The 17449-nt window shown below is 36.2% G+C and overlaps 1 protein-coding gene and 1 non-coding gene across 2 annotated transcripts in view; one reads left to right on the top strand and one right to left on the bottom strand.

Moving 5' to 3' along the window:
- Window positions 1–17449, top strand: part of LOC138713098 (cytospin-A-like) — a 406047-nt gene that overhangs the window by 12379 nt on the left and 376219 nt on the right. The gene's annotated exons all lie outside the window — the stretch shown is intronic.
- Window positions 2888–2960, bottom strand: TRNAT-UGU (transfer RNA threonine (anticodon UGU)). Its single transcript has one exon. It is a non-coding gene; the product is annotated as a tRNA-Thr (tRNA).

Below are 17449 nucleotides of genomic sequence, written 5' to 3'. Positions count from 1 at the left end.
TCCGATAACGGTATATCTCTAATGTGATAAGTTGAGCTATATATAATCATAATTTTCCTTACTGTGTGTACTTAAAAATATTGTATTCATTGTATGCTTTGTACTGCACTATTTTATTACTACTATTAGTATTATTATTACTATTAGGCCTGTCATTATTATTGTTATTATTATTGTTATTATCATTATTATTATTACTATTATTATTATTATTATTATCAATAATTGTCTTATTTTTTTATACTTTGTATGCCTCATTTATTTTTGACCTGCTGTTCACATTTTATTATGCCTTTTTCTTTCTTTCTCTATGTTATATATTATTTCTGATTTTTTCTTACCTGTTTACATTTTATTATTATTATCTTGTTCAGTTTTGTGTGTAAAATTGTAGTGTACTTTGTAAATTTGTAGTGTTTTTGTAACGCAGTTTTTACTCCTGGTTGAGTGTTAGAGAAGGCCGTATGGCCTTAACTCTGCCAGGTTAAATAAATCATTATTATTATTATTATTATTATTATTATTATTATTATTATTACTATTATTATTATTATTATCAATAATTGTCTTATTTTTTTATACTTTGTATGCCTCATTTATTTTTGACCTGCTGTTCACATTTTATTATGCCTTTTTCTTTCTTTCTCTATGTTATATATTATGTCTGATTTTTTCTTACCTATTTACATTTTATTATTATTATCTTGTTCAGTTTTGTGTGTAAAATTGTAGTGTACTTTGTAAATTTGTAGTGTTTTTGTAACGCAGTTTTTACTCCTGGTTGAGTGTTAGAGAAGGCCGTATGGCCTTAACTCTGCCAGGTTAAATAAATCATTATTATTATTATTATTATTATTATTACTATTATTATTATTATTATTATCAATAATTGTCTTATTTTTTTATACTTTGTATGCCTCATTTATTTTTGACCTGCTGTTCACATTTTATTATGCCTTTTTCTTTCTTTCTCTATGTTATATATTATGTCTGATTTTTTCTTACCTGTTTACATTTTATTATTATTATCTTGTTCAGTTTTGTGTGTAAAATTGTAGTGTACTTTGTAAATTTGTAGTGTTTTTGTAACGCAGTTTTTACTCCTGGTTGAGTGTTAGAGAAGGCCGTATGGCCTTAACTCTGCCAGGTTAAATAAATCATTATTATTATTATTATTATTATTATTATTACTATTATTATTATTATTATTATTATTATTATCAATAATTGTCTTATTTTTTATACTTTGTATGCCTCATTTATTTTTGACCTGCTGTTCACATTTTATTATGCCTTTTTCTTTCTTTCTCTATGTTATATATTATGTCTGATTTTTTCTTACCTGTTTACATTTTATTATTATTATCTTGTTCAGTTTTGTGTGTAAAATTGTAGTGTACTTTGTAAATTTGTAGTGTTTTTGTAACGCAGTTTTTACTCCTGGTTGAGTGTTAGAGAAGGCCGTATGGCCTTAACTCTGCCAGGTTAAATAAACCATTATTATTATTATTATTATTATTATTATTATTATTACATCGTGCAAGATTCTCAATATTGTTGAATGAACGGAATTAATTACCTGGTGAGATACGTTCCATGGAAATGATAAGCAATGAGAATGTCAAGAATGAGCATAAGGCCAGGTGCCGACGTAAACATCAGACAATAAGTGGGAACGAACTCTGAACGGGGGGGGGGGGGAATGCCGTCGCAGAACAAGTTGAAACAGGCGGAACATGAACCGACAAGTATCCGACTTAACTTGTTGAAGCGTACGACTCTATAATTCACCACATCATCACACAGCATCACGTGGTGAAACAGAGAGGCCATCAGCCGGCGTATCGATAACAACTTCACAGATAAAACGTTAGAATAAAGTAATTAGTTGCATCATACGCCGCTAATTTTAATCTTTACTTAAAAGAATGTGTGACACTTGAAAAACTTTGCAACTTAACATTACAGGTATAAGTATTTACATTATATCCAAAGGAAACTAAACGGTAAGGGATTCTCGACCCTCTTGCGTACATGTAGTGCAATTGTGTATGTATGTGCGTGTGTTTATGTATGTACTGTATATGTGTATGTGTTTGGTGTGTATATCGAATGTGCGTGTTTGTTTATGTATGTATATTACATTGAGAGTCCACCTGTATGTAGGCAACACTTTTCGCACGACTGTCCACAAGTAGCATAATAGGCTACAGGCGCTCTTGTTTACTGTACATTTGCTGTGCATTGTATGTGGAAAAACCTGTGAATTGGTAATAGTCGCAGTCCCAATTTCAGCTCATGAAGGATGGACCCAACTTGGGATTAAAACCCGAGACTTGATAACTTTGAGAGATGACACTGCAAAAGACTTCGGGACAGAGAGAGTTGTGTTTGTGACATGTTATAGCCTACTATCGCTTCTTCCTACCCCTTTTATGTATTCTTATACGATCTCTTATTTTCGGCTGTTTTTGCTTCTGAACTATCAAGAGTTCCTTTAGTGGGACTGCTTACACCGGATTAATATAAGTGGCCAACAAGCTTCGAGCTTACATAGCTATTCTTTCAGTTCCTGAAACTTTTCTGACCCGAGATCGCTTTTCCTCTTAGATCTGCCTTCTTGACATCTCTTCTTGTTATTGTAATTGTTTTAGTGTGTGTTTTCAGTGATGTGTGTTTAGGGTCATTTGCTGAATGGCTTCATACTAGAGCTCGTGAACTTTTTGAACTCCACTGTTTTGAATCAACAATCTTTTAGGATGGCGATGGTTGTTTTATGACAGTCTTTATAACTTATAAATTTTCATAATATCGTTAACTTCTCTCGAAGTTTATTATTTACACTTTTATCTAACCTATTCATTTAATATTTTAGGAGAAAAATTTGCTCCGGCGCCGGGGATCGAACCCGGGTCCTTGGTCCTACATACCAAGCGCTCTGACCACTGAGCTACGCCGAATTCAATCCACAGCACCGGACCGAACCCTCCTCCTTCAATGTTTCCCTTTGTGGCCTGACTCCAAGTTAGGCATATATATGTTGACGTATGCAATGTCAACTGCCATTATACTAGGAGCGCACTCAGCTGAGTGACTTGTTGGCCGGGAATCCGCAGTTGGCAGTTGACATTGCATACACGTTAACATATATATGCCTAACTTGGAGTCAGGCCACAAAGGGAAACATCGAAGGAGGAGAGTTCGGTCTGGTGCCGGGGATTGAATTCGGCGTAGCTCAGTGGTCAGAGCGCTTGGTATGTAGAACCAAGGACCCGGGTTCGATCCTCGGCGCCGGAGCGAATTTTTCTCATAAAATATTGTGTCAATATTACAGATAAATTATGTAGGACAAATTAATATATCTATAATAACTTTAACATTAATTTGATCTATTGGTATGTATGAAAAAGTTAAATATCTTCGTGAAAATTTGTCAAGTGGAAGTCTGTTAGCAGACATACAAATATAGAAATAAACGGGCAGATCTACATATTATTAAATGCATTTAACACTAAAAGGTATCCATAAAATGGACTTTGTACGAATTTTTATATCTGAAAATGTCCGGGATATAATTTTGTTGAGCGGGCGAAAATGTTTCAAGATCTGTAGCGGGGTTCATAGAAGCTTTACTTTCAATTCCTAGTCAGCATAGATATGTAATATTTAAACAGAAAAGCGAAACGAATACCTCAACATAATTATGACCAAACACTTTCTACTCGGAGCATGCGCAGTGTGGCATTCTTTGACTTAGAAAAAACTCGAGTTGCTCAACTGTTATCCCCCTCATTGTACGTACTGTACATTAATAAATGTTTGACATCGCGATTTTACATCTCTGAACAATCCTACAAGCTGCACTCTACAGGAGTTCTAGACAAGTAAGCCTATTTGTGACTATATGCAGCGAGTACGACTTTTGTATTACCGGTATTTATACAGCTAGTGACGTCGTCTAAGTGCAAGTGTACAGGTTGCGTTATAGTTCGGGGAATTCAGTGTAGAGGCATTGCGTTAAAATCTGTTCCTGAAGTAACAAATGAGCTTACACTAGTAGAGTCAGAAAGTACCGGAACTTCGAATGGCAACGCCATGCTCTATAGGCAACTTCTCTGCCTTGTCCGTGTAGTATGTGACCTACTCTCCAGGCGTATAGACTCAGTGCGAACATGTGTAGATACCTTTGTTGCAGATGGCACGTAACCATTTACACAACACCGCCTTCAAAGTACACCTCCTGTGCAGTGACACACTTCTTCCAGCGTCCATACCACTTCTGGAAACATTCCTGCAGCCCATCTTTGGTTACTTCCCGCAGAGCGCTTGTCGCATGAATTTTCACATCTTGCTGTTACTATTATTATTATTATTATTATTATTATTATTATTATTATTATTATTATTATTATTATTATTGAGAGGAACATAGGTTAAGAGTGTTTGAGAATAAGGTGCTTAGGAAAATACTTGGGGCTAAGAGCGATGAAGTTACAGGAGAATGGAGAAAGTTACACAACACAGAACTGTACGCATTGTATTCTTCACCTGACATAATTAGGAACATTAAATCCAGACGTTTGAGATGGGCAGGGCATGTAGCACGTATGGGCGAATCCAGAAATGCATATAGAGTGTTAGTTGGGAGGCTGGAGGGAAAAAGACCTTTGAGGAGGCCGAGACGTAGATGGGAATATAATATTAAAATGGATTTGAGGGAGGTGGGATATGATGATAGAGACTGGATTAATCTTGCTCAGGATAGGGACCAATGGCGGGCTTATGTGAGGGCGGCAATGAACCTCCGGGTTGCTTAAAAGCCAGTAAGTAAGTAAGTAAGTAAGTAAGTAAGTAAGTAAGTAAGTAAGTATTATTATTATTATTATTATTATTATTATTATTATTTTCTGTATTTCTGTTATTTATATTTGCTACGCATTTTTATACTGATTGAGTGGAAGAGAAGGCCTTTTGGTCTTAACTCTGCCAGTGAAAATAAATGAATTAAATAATGAACAAATAATTTAAATTGTGGAAAACATCATCATAATATCAGTCTTTATGAACAGTAACCTCACTAGAGGTTTTGATTTATTTAGAGAAAATCAAAACTCGAGTGGGATTTAATTGACTATTACACGATTAGAAGAAAGTATATAAAGATTACAAGAAATAAAGTAGGCCTACTCTAATACAATTAAATTGGTATTAATTAACTTACTAAAATTATATTCCGCTAATGTTATCTTTAGCAAAACATTTGAACGGAGCCGCCATTTTCAGTTGACTATCTATATGGGAAACAAATGACGGTCGCAAAGAATATTTTATAGTACCATAAAGAATTTGCAGTTTCAAATGTTGACAAACAAAGAAACAAATGCTAGGGAAGTGATAAAAAGAAAAACAAACAAATTCTAGGGAAGTGATAAAACAAAAAAAACAAATGCTAGGGAAGTGATAAAATTGTAGCGATAAACAACCAAGATTGGTTGAAGCATGTTCCTTCGTAACGTTTTATTTGTCAAAAGTAGTATGACGTAGTAAACGTGTAATAGTACTATAATGCATTGTAAACAGTCTGCGAGATGTAGTTTTGGATCGTGAATAGAACTTCAACTTCAGCACAAACAAGATGCTATGGCACGCGTCAAATATGACGTCCCGTCAATATAGTCTATTAACAGCTAACCTTGTCTCCGTAGCCTACGCCCTGGGACAAAATACGGTCCCTAGTTAGTATAATTTAATCGTATGACTTATTAGTTATCCGTTATAGGTCTACAACTTCAAACAGTATCTTTGCAGTTAATTGTCTGTGTGGGTTAACTTGAATGCAGGCCTATACGTTTTACAGTTCTAATTATAATTTTAATTTCCTGGACTCCATTTACGCAAGTCGTGTTCTCATTGCTTTCGTAAATCTTTAGATCCGTGCGTGATCTTACCTTTCCCTCACCCTCCATCCTGCAATGCTCTTAAATCGTACAACGAGGAGGAGTGCAAGGTACTCCAAGACAGTCTATTGCTGTCTTCCTCTGTTCTACGCTGGAGATGCACCTTACCGCTCAAATTTGGTGTTAAGCGTGTGATTTGAATGATTTCAGTGTTGCCAACCCTAGGCATTTATGCCTAATTCTAGGGAATTTGTGTGTCATCTGGGGATATAAGGATAATTTGTCCTAAATTCATTGTTTCTAAGGATTTCTTGATTCTTCCCTTTAATAATAAATATTTTCTTTTCATTTCATATTCTATTTTAATTTTTATCAACAGTTTTGATTTTATCGATAAATCTGCGAGTGGAACACGAATAGATTTATCTAGAGAAAATCAAAACTCGAATTGGATTTAATTGACTATTACACGATTAGAATAAAGTATATAAAGATTAGAAGTAACAAAGTACTCTAATACAATAAAATATTAATTGGCTTACGAAAATACAACTGTCTTCAAATGTATTATTGTACCATCTCAACATTACGCTAGATGGCAGTAGTGTTTTATGATTATGTTTTCTTGTTATCAGTTGTGCCAACTATGGAATCTTCATTGAACTCTGTGGACGGTTACTAGTCAAGAAGGCTTTGTTGATTCAGTTTCATTTGTATTAAAACATTTGCATTCCACGTCAATCATCCCAGAAATCAACGTCACTTGACAGATGATTTTCAATAAATCTTAGTATTAAACAATCTCTGATACGTAACTATCCATTAACATAACCTAAATATTATAAACAAGTGTTAGAAAAGTTTTAATTAGGGATGATGAAATAAAAAATAAACATGAATAATTTTAAAAGAAACAATTATTGAAAGTACAATTTTCAAATTTGAATGCTTTAGTGGTTCAGTTGATGTTATATTGGACGTGTGCGTAAAAGAAGTGAACTCGTTGATGTGCATGGTGTATCCCTCAACTTATTCAGGATTTCCGAATGGTGCTCTTCATAATATATGACCAGTGATCTTTATTAATTCTTGTTCTTGAATGCCAGTGCGAATCATATTTGAAAGTGCTGTGCATCGACTGGAGTGGTTTGTAATTTTCTGTTTTTTTTTTTTTGTTTTTTTTTTTTTTTTTTAGACGTCCAGACTAATGCAGTTTGAAATGTTGGCAAACAAAGAAACAAATGCTAGGGTAGTGATAAAAATAAACAAATGCTAGGGACGCGATAAAATTGTGCGATAACCATCCATGATTGGTTGAAAGACGTCCTTTCGTACCGTTTTATTGGTCAAAGGTAGTGTGACGTAGTAAAAGTGTAATAGTCAACAGTAATATCACTAGAGGTTTTGATTTATCTAGAGAAAATCAAAACTCGAGTGAGATTTAATTGATTAGAAAAAAGTATATAAAGATCAGAAGAAATAAAGTACTCTAATACAATAAGATATTAATTAACTTACTAAAATTCTATTTCATTAATGTTAGCTTCACGAAAACGTTGGAACGGAGGCGCCTTTTTCAGTTCACTATGAGATAAACAAATGACGAACGCAAAGCATGTTTTATAGTACCGTAAAGAATTTGTAGTTTGAAATGTTGACAAACAAAGAAACAGATGCTAGGGAAGTGATAAAAACAAACAAATGCTGAATGATTGGAGCAGTGCTTGTGAATTAAGGGGAGAGGATGGTATTTTTTGGTGAAAAATGAGTAAATTTTCGAAAAAGAAATTCTTTAAAATACTCTGTGATATGTGTGGAACGCATAACATAACATTTTGTGGGTATTTCTGCCCTTATGGGATGTTGAGTCGTCATTTTTAAACTTCCTGCGTTATGGAGTTTTAAATCACTCGCCCACTTTTATTGTTGTTTCCGGTAAATTAAATTTTCAAAAAATTTTTTTCTTTAAAATAGCCTACCCTTTGATATGTGTGGAATGCATTGCATAACATTTTGTGGATATTTGTGCCCTTATCGGTTGTTGAGACGTCATTTTTAAACTTCCTGTGCTATGGATTTTTAAATCACACGCCCGCTTTTATCGGTTTCCAGTAACTTCATTTTATTTTGCTACGTTGCCAGACAAAAATGGATATAATTTCTGAACTATTAAAGATAGATGCATGAAATTTAGAACACACATTCTTTAGACTATTAGGAAATTTTCTCTGTAACAGAACTTTGTTAATTGATTTCAGTTTAAAAATACGTCCGTTCGTTTGCAAGAAAGGAAATCAGAAAATTGTTATTAAATTTTAATTGTTTATTTTACAAACGTAGGGACTAATATCAAAATTCTGTTACAGACAGTTTGTAGAACATGCTTTTGCAAATACATTGCAAAAAAATGTTTGAATCTATCTTAAAAAACGGTTTAGATATATCGGTTTTAGTATGATCCTGCATTGGATATATATTTTTTTCAAATTTGGGTCCCCAAATATATATATATATATATATTTTTTTTTTCAAAATATTTTTATTTGGTTGAGTTGCCGCAGCTATGAGTTCTCTACATACAAAAAATTAATATTTTACACAAATAGGAAAAAAGTTTTAAAAAATACCATCCTCTCCCCTTAATGTGGGGTTTGTTGCACGTGGTACGTTGAGGGCATCACCGCGCACCATCCATGTACGGCGGACATGCAAATGTCTCAAGTGGGAGCGCCAAGAATATTTTATCAACGCCTAGTAATAGCTTGAATTGGCTGTCTATAGAGTCTCAGGTTGTGTGTGGATTTTGTTAAAGACGCTAATTGGAGAAGGAACTGTGGAATGCAAACTTTCCATCAGGCACGAGGCGTGAAAGTTTGCGTGGAAGCCGAAAGTAGGAGTCGTGGCACTGTAATCAACTCTCGTGTTTTGACTACAGTCAGTTGACGGCTCCATCTCATTCTTTCCTTTCTCACCCTTCTTTTCCTCTTGTTTCTTTATCACATTATTCACAACAAGTAATGATGCTAGATCCTCTCTTCCGAGGCTTATGTTGGGGTTTCATAACAAGCTGTTTTTTACGGTGATGGGTTGTTAGCCCTTCGTCTAACTCCCTAGCTGGAGGACCACCCCTTATCGACTGTCCGCGACTGCTTATTCAATATATTCGCAACTATCCTCCATATCCCATACAATGGCTCTTACGCATTTTAAATTCCGCTATTATAAATTCTGTAAAATTATAATGCTATATAATCCCATTCAGTCCTTCTGTTAAATGTCTACAGTAGGTGTGTACATGGATAAGGCCCTCAAGTGCAAGACCGTCTTCTCCAATCTTACTTACTTACTGGCGTTTAAGGAACCCGGAGGTTCATTGCCGCCCTCACATAAGCCCGCCATCGGTCCCTATCCTGAGCAAGATTAATCCAGTTTCTCCCATCATATCCCACCTCCCTCAAATCCATTTTAGTATTATCTTCCCATCTACGTCTCGGCCTCCTCAAAGGTCTTTTTCCCTCCGGCCTCCCAACTAACACTCTATATGCATTTCTGGATTCGCCCATACGTGCTACATGCCCTGCTCATTTCAAACGTCTGGATTTAATGTTCCTAATTATATCAGGTGAAGAATACAATGCTTGCAGCTCTGTTTTGTGTAACTTTCTCCATTCTCCTGTAACTTCATCCCTCTCAGTCCCAAATATTTTCCTAAGAAAACTGTTCCTCTCTCAAAGTGAGAGTCCAAGTTTCACAACCATACAGAACAACCGGTAATATAACTGTTTTATAAATTCTAACTTTCAGATTTTTGACAGCAGACTGGATGATACAAGCTTTTCAACCGAATAATAACAGGCATTTCCCATATTTATTCTGCGTTTAATTTCCTCCCGAGTATCATTTATATTTGTTACTGTTGCTCCCAGGTATTTGAATTTTTCCACCTCTCCAATTTTTATATTTCCATTTCGTACAATATTCTGGTCACGAGACATAATCATATACTTTGTCTTGTCGGGATTTACTTCCAAACCTACCTCTTTACTTGCTTCAAGTAAAATTTCCGTATTTTCCCTAATCGTTTGTGGATTTTATCCTAACATATTCACGTCATCCGCATAGACAAGCAGCTGATGTAACCCGTTTAATTCCAAACCCTCTCCATTCTACATTCATTAAATCGCCTGAAAAATTTTCTATCCTTTCAATTAAAGAGAATTCTCATACAAACATTGGTGGTGCCACATTTTGACTATTGCGACATTCTACTAACAGATTTAAATTCTAACTTAGCCCAAAGATTGCAGCGCGTTCATAATGCCTGCATACGTTTCATTTGCAACATCCGCTAATACGACCACATTACACCTTCCCTTGAAACGCTCCAAGGGGTAAGATTACAGGACCGAAGATATATCCATTCACTAATTTTCCTATATCGCATCATCAATACTTCCTCGTCTAACTATCTCTAAGGGCGTTTTAATTTCTTGTCCTTATATCACAGCCTGGGTACTCGTTCTGAAAATGACCCTGTATTATCTAAGCCTTGCCATAAAACAGCTCACTATTCTTCCTCTTTCACAGCATCAGCAATTCGTTTCTGGAACTCTCTACCCAGCTCCCTCAGGAAATGTTGAACGACATTGCAATTTAAAAGTAAATTATTCAAACATGTGAGCAGTGCTAGGCCACATAACTCCTTTCTTATCGTTTTATTGCTCAAAAGTAATAGGACGTAGTGAAAGTGTAATAGTCGGAATAATTGGTTATGGAGCTGCATTTCTACAATTTATTTCGGTTTATTGTGCCAATTTCATTTCGTAATTGCTAATTACAGCCATATCATTCTCATTAGAGTCTGTACAATTTTACTATAAATGATCCGATTACAAACTTGAATAACTATCGTTAAGAGACACTTAGACACATGATATTGGTATCAATGGAAAGAGAAACTCAAATATTTTTCGTCATCCATTCGGTTAAATCACATGTGCTACTCTTAAACCAGCAAAAATTAGGAAACATGAAATTAGTTTCAACAGAAACAGAAACTCCAACAATTTTTAATTTTTTTTTTTCACTGGAAAACATGAAACAGAAAGAGAAACATTTGCTTCACAACCGTAAGTAAGTCACATGTGCTCAATGTGAGCTCCTTGTGTCACACATCAAGTCTGTAGTCAATTTCCTGCCATACACGTTGTAGCACTGGACCATCCGCCAGTGCAATGGCCTCTGTGATGCGGACACGAAGATCCTCAATGGTAGGTGGTAATGGTGGCTGATACACTTGTTGTTTTATAAAACCCACAGAAAAAAATCACAAGGAGTGAGGTCGGGGAAACGTGGAGGCCAATGCAAACATTCTAAATCTTCACGGCCAGCACGTCCAATCCATCTCCTTGGAAGTCGTGTATTCAGTTTGTTTCTGACATCTAAGTGGTAATGGGGTGGTGCCCCATCCTGCTGAAAAATGAGACCTTCGATGTCCTGTTCCAGTTGCGGAAGAAGCCATAACTGTAACATGTCTAGGTACGAATTACCTGTGATTGTCGCCTCGACAAAAAAAGAAAGGGCCATACACCTTTTCACGGCTTACAGCACAAAACATGTTCTAGCACACAAAATGCCCTCCTGTCTTCGTTTGCAGCCATTTTTCTGTTATATCGTCTCCTAGCAATGAAATTAATAAATATGCGACAGGTTCACCAACATAACAAAAAATATTTGAGTTTCTCTTTCCATCGATACCAATATCATGTTTCTAAGTGTCTCCTAACGATAGTTATTCAAATTTGTAATCGGAAAGATCATTTGGGCTATTCCATATGATATCGATCAGTAAAAAAACCTCGATTTTTTTAATACTCTAATTTTTTTCCTATTTACACAAGGTGCTGAGGACAGTGCATTTTCAAAAATATAATCTTGAAAGTCAAACTGTTTTCGTACTATTGAGCGACAAATTTAGCGTATTTTATAAAAACAAGCCTCTTTCAGCGCTTATAACTCTGGAACCATTTACTGCAGAACATTGAACGGGAGCTTATTTTGAAGCTGACATTTGGTAGGTTATGTTAAGAAGTAATCATTTTTATTGTATACAGAGAGAGAGAGAGATAATCTGATTTTACTTACTTTTAGGCTTTTTGCCCATTCGTAAAAATGTAAAAAATATTGAGAAATAACCTTGCATTATTAAGAGGGATTCGGCATTGTTTGCTTAGTGGAATGACAATAAGTTTCGAGGGTATTAAATAAATTATTTTCACACGCCTAGACTTGAACGGCGCAGTACTGCACACACTGGCCGAGAGCTGAAGATAAGCGAGCGTTGGGCGTCATTTTACTCCTGTGTTTATGAAAATTTGTGATAAAGCTAGCCCAGCTATGCGTTACTAGACGAAACATCACTTTTTGTCTCGGCTAACTCCCGCCTCACATTCAACCGGTTACTTCACGCGCGTACTATTTATTTTCTTTATTTGATATTTTCAATACTTTGTTATCAACCAGTAAAAAATATGTGTTTATTTTGCACTTTCAATGCGGAATCTAACCATACATTTAAAAAATATTTTTTCGTGGTCAAAGGCGTCTTAATGAAGAAAAATCTAAATTTCTCCATTTCTATAAAAAGTAAGAAAAACTGTTTACATGTCAATATAAACTTTAATTTCTCAGCATCAAAATAAACCATGATTTTGATCATTGGGTGAAAGAGTTTCGGAGCCACAACAGTTTAAAGTTGCTAATTTTATGAAAATGCGATAAATTTAAATATTTTTAATTTAAACACTATTAAGTTCTGATGCCTCAAACTTTGCACAAAGCATTGTATCACAGTTGTCAACGGACGGAAAAAGTTTCATTGTATTTAAAAATTGCAACGTCAATTTTCTCTATATTTCGGTCGATTTGAGATGGAATAGCCCATTTATAGTAACACTGTATTTTGAGGTTGTCTTGAAATAAATGTCAAGTAAACTAATAAAAAAACAATTACGACGATTTTGATTCGTGTCTGTACCTCGCAGAAGTGACTATACGTACTAGCGAAGTTGATAAGCTCATTGTCTGTTCGGCCATTAATCATGTTCAATAGAAACAATGTTCCCATGGCCAGGCTGATAGCAGAGGTGTGATGCCTGCCTGCCTGCCGTATTGGGAGGACCGGTTCCAGTGTGGCATTCCTGTGGCGTCTATATTCTGCGGCCGATCTTTTTTCTTTTTTCCCGCAAAGATACTTGCACTACACAGCACAAATTATGTTCAGCATTATTTTAAAGAAACTGAAATAATTTTTAAGGAATATGTAACGTCACGTTAAGAAAGCCTCGAATATATAGTAGATTATTTCTTCGGGAAGTTAATGTTAAAATAAGAGGACATTGCCTTAACATTTTGTAAGTCCACACCTGTGGAGTAACGGTCAGCGCATCAGGCCGCGAAACTAGGTGGCCCGGGTTCGATTAGGGAAAAGTTATTTGGTTGAGGTTTTTTTCCGGGGCTTTCCCTCAACCCAATATGAGCAAATGCTTGGTAACTTTCGGTGCTGGACCCCGGACTTATTTCACCGGCATTATCATCTTAATCTCATTCAGACGCTAAATAACCAAAGATGTTGATAAAGCGTCGTAAAATAACCTACAAAAAATTTTTATGACGCGACGATTAAAGTGTTAGAGAAGACGCGACTCAAAATCGTTTTATCCATCATGATTCGCATGATGAACTTTATTTTTTTTCCTTTCCTCCCCTTCTTATTCGTTCTTCCTCTCCTCTCCTCTCCTCTCCTCTCCTCTCCTCTCCTCTCCTCTCCTCTCCTCTCCTCTCCTCTCCTCTCCTCTCCTCTCCTCTCCTCTCCTCTCCTCTCCTCTCCTCTCCTCTGTCCTTTATTAGTAGCACTGTAGTTCTTTATACTTTTATCATATTGCTGATTTTGCTCCTGTTTTCATAACACGGGAGGGGTGATAGTAGAAGGAAGAATGAAGTGCATAAGATTTTCTGATGATATGGCACTATTAGTAGAAGAGGAGACGATATTAAGGGATGTGCTACTGGAGCTAAATGACAGCTGTGAGCAGTATGGGATAAATGCAAACAAGACGAAGACTATGGTTATCAGAAGAAAAATAAAGAAGATAAACTTGCGAATTCTAAATGATGTAGTAGAGCAAGTGGACAGCTTCAAGTACTTGGGTTGTGCTATTGGGTGTTCAGTTCAAAATGTGTCATGGCTCGCTGTATGCCGTCATGTGGCTAGCCGATGAGCCCAGAGAATTCAATCTTCCTACACTTCCGCAGAGATGTATAATCTGTGAGGCAGAGAAGTTGCCTAGCAAGTACGGCGTTCATTCTGAAGAGTACGTACCGATACGTACGGTAACGCCGGTAGTGGCAGGAATGTGAACTGTTTGGAAATACGTACTGTCGGGATATGGGGAGAGGGTTAAGACGATTACTTACGTATTAAATTTGTTGACATTAACTTCGACGGTCAACATGGACACGGAGCATTTGATTTGTGTTGTGGAATGTTACCGTACGCAACCGATGATAACAAATACCCTGCGTACGACTTGCCGGCGCAAAACACAGTTCGAAAGAGGTTATGGTAGCACACAGACCATACAGACCGCCATCTGTTGCTACGATGTTCAAGTTATACCTTACACGTTCTCAAGTTCAGATTGAAGAACGCCTAAAATAATAGGCAACTTCTCTAACATATAAGCTGAAACTCGCTTCAAATCGGTGACCCAACAACAGTGACGTCATGACACACTTTGAAATGAAGACCCAGTATAATCAGTAACATGAGCTTGATAGACCACTTAAATCTTTTCGATGGTCACTAATTAAAAAAAAGGCATTTTGACACAAATCCGGGCTGTAAAAGTAAAAGTCTCTACTCGTAGTCTATTTCTTATCGGAAATCGAAATCCAAGTGTGCCAAAACGCAGGAATCTATTCTATTGCAATGATATTGTAGTTCATATTTCAGTAAATTTTGGTACATACTTACATATGTAAGCTTATTGTACCCATATTTCATTACCGTGTCCACACCTGTGGAGTAACGGTCTGGCCACGAAACCAGGTGGCCCGGGTTCGAATCCCAGTCGGGGCAAGTTACCTGGTTGAGGTTCTTTCCAGGGTTTTCCCTCAACCCAATTTGAGCAAATGCTGGGTAACTTTCGGACACATTTCACCGACATTATCACCTTCGTCTCATTCAGACGCTAAATAACCTGAGATGTTGATACAGCGTCGTAAAATAACCTACTTAAAAATTCATTACCGTGGAATGGGTTAAACTCAGCAGCAAAGATACGCTATAGCAAAATACTAAAAGAGAATTTGAACTGCCATAGTGGCTATAAACGCTATTAGCAATATTTTGAAAGTGTTTTTTTTTTAATTTGCATCGAAGGATTTAGATGAGTTTTAAAACACAACAGTGGTGGCTTTCCATGCTAGTAACTCGGGTTCGAATTCTGGAGGGTCCAACTAGAATTTGTGGTGGACAAAGACAGTGCTTGGTAGTAGGTTTCGCGGGTTACTTCCGTTTCCCCTACCGGCATTCCACCATTGCTTCAGTGATCATCGTGCGGTAGTATGTAGTTCGCCTTCCATGGTGCATCGAGGGCAATAAAGCGCCTGCGACGGCTGAAGAATTACAGCTTCGTCGCGCAGTCCACAGATGGGGACACTTGTGTGAAAGACGTAAGTGAAAGTGCTCGTCGATAGAAAAAGAAATTATCATAGGTAATAATGTACCACGATACGACCTGATATTACTATTAAATTCTGGAAGAAACTAGAGGGTCTTTCTACGTAGCTCACATCCTCAAGTGGAATTTACTTGAACTATTTCCCGAACGGGACGGGAAAACTAGAATATAAATAAAATTAATGAAATGCGCTTAATTAATATTAAATTGTAACAAAACTAACATAATTTATATATTATTTTAATGTACCGAAGTACATATGATATTTCCATGCAGATATTCTGCGTCATCATACGATGAAAGAGTAATGGAACGGGGAAAAATTCTCTCCGGCACCGGGATTTGAACCCGGGGTTTCAGCTCTACGTGCTGCTGCTTTATCCACTAAGCCACACCGGATACCGGAATATCTGCATGGAAATATCATATTATGTACTTCGGTACATTAAAATAATATGTATGATATGCGTAAATCACTTCGTGATTTAAGACGGTGCTTATTCCGTCGGATGCCGTCCAACTAGTCACTCATAACGAGTGCACCTCAGCACATTTGTGGACTTCAGTCCTACGTTCATAGACATCTATAACGTAGTGCAGAGGGCGGCCACTAGAGGGAACCCTAGAGTTGGAGCTTAATCTGAGACGATTCTATCCGACGCCGGGGTTGTATCCGGTGTGGCTTAGTGGATAAAGCATCAGTACGTAGAGCTGAAAACCCGGGTTCAAATCCCGGTGCCGGAGAGAATTTTTCTCCGTTCCATTACTCTTTCATCGTATAACATAATTTAATTTAAATCTTGCCCAAATTCAACCTCGAAAATTTCAAGCGCAATAATTAACAATAGGTGTCTAATAGAATCAACAACAACAACCAAATTTCTGGGCTTACAAATCGATAATGTGTTAAAAAAATTACCCCAAACTAAATTCAGCTTGTTTTGCTATTAGATCTATGCAAGAGATAGTAAATATCAATACCTTAGAAACAATAGGTCTATACTTTGCATACTTCCACCCGGTAATGGGTTTTGGAATAATATTCTGGAAAATTCCACAAATAGTAACAGTAGGCCTATATTCCTACTACTGAACGGAATAATTAGAATAATAGTAGGTGCCAAATCTAGGGAATCGTGTAGGATCATTTTCAAAAAACATAAACGCACTTCACAAAATTGTTGAATCTGACTCCAGACACATTTTTTTTATACTTTGTGGTTTTGTATTCTGAATTATAGAATTAAATTCATCACTTGACGCATGGCCAAAACGATTTGTAATTCCCGTCATCGTCGCCATATTATAGTGAGTACTGATTGTTAGTTAGGGAAAGTTGGAGCTGATAAAGCCTAAAACCATAGGCCTAACTGTGTCAACCTGAGGTTGCGATAATTTTCCGAACACTCAAGACTGTGATTATTCATATCTTACATACTCTTTGCCGTTATTGATATAAAATAGGATGACGTAACATAAATAAAGTACTCAATATAATAATAATTTTTGTATAAATCAAGTTTGCCCCTTCTGTGGGGTGAAGCATAAATTAATATGTAAAAATCATCGCTCCATTCTGCACAGATTGGTGGTACACGTGTTAATCCCTTTTGTTATAATATCACTAATCGTGACTGTAATTGTTTATAATAATATTTCAAAAATCATCATTATCATGGTGATCATCATAGTCTTCTTTATTTATGTCTATAACAGGGAAAAGCCCCAATACCAGTAGACAGTATAAATATTTGATTAGAACATAAATTTGAAGATAACATGAAAAAGAGATAAAACAGATACAAATGC

This window comes from Periplaneta americana, chromosome 14 (assembly GCF_040183065.1).
Source record: "Periplaneta americana isolate PAMFEO1 chromosome 14, P.americana_PAMFEO1_priV1, whole genome shotgun sequence".
Taxonomy (NCBI): Eukaryota; Metazoa; Arthropoda; class Insecta; order Blattodea; family Blattidae; genus Periplaneta; species Periplaneta americana.
Note: the sequence above shows the minus strand (reverse complement) of the source record. Positions and strands in the feature narration are given on the sequence as shown.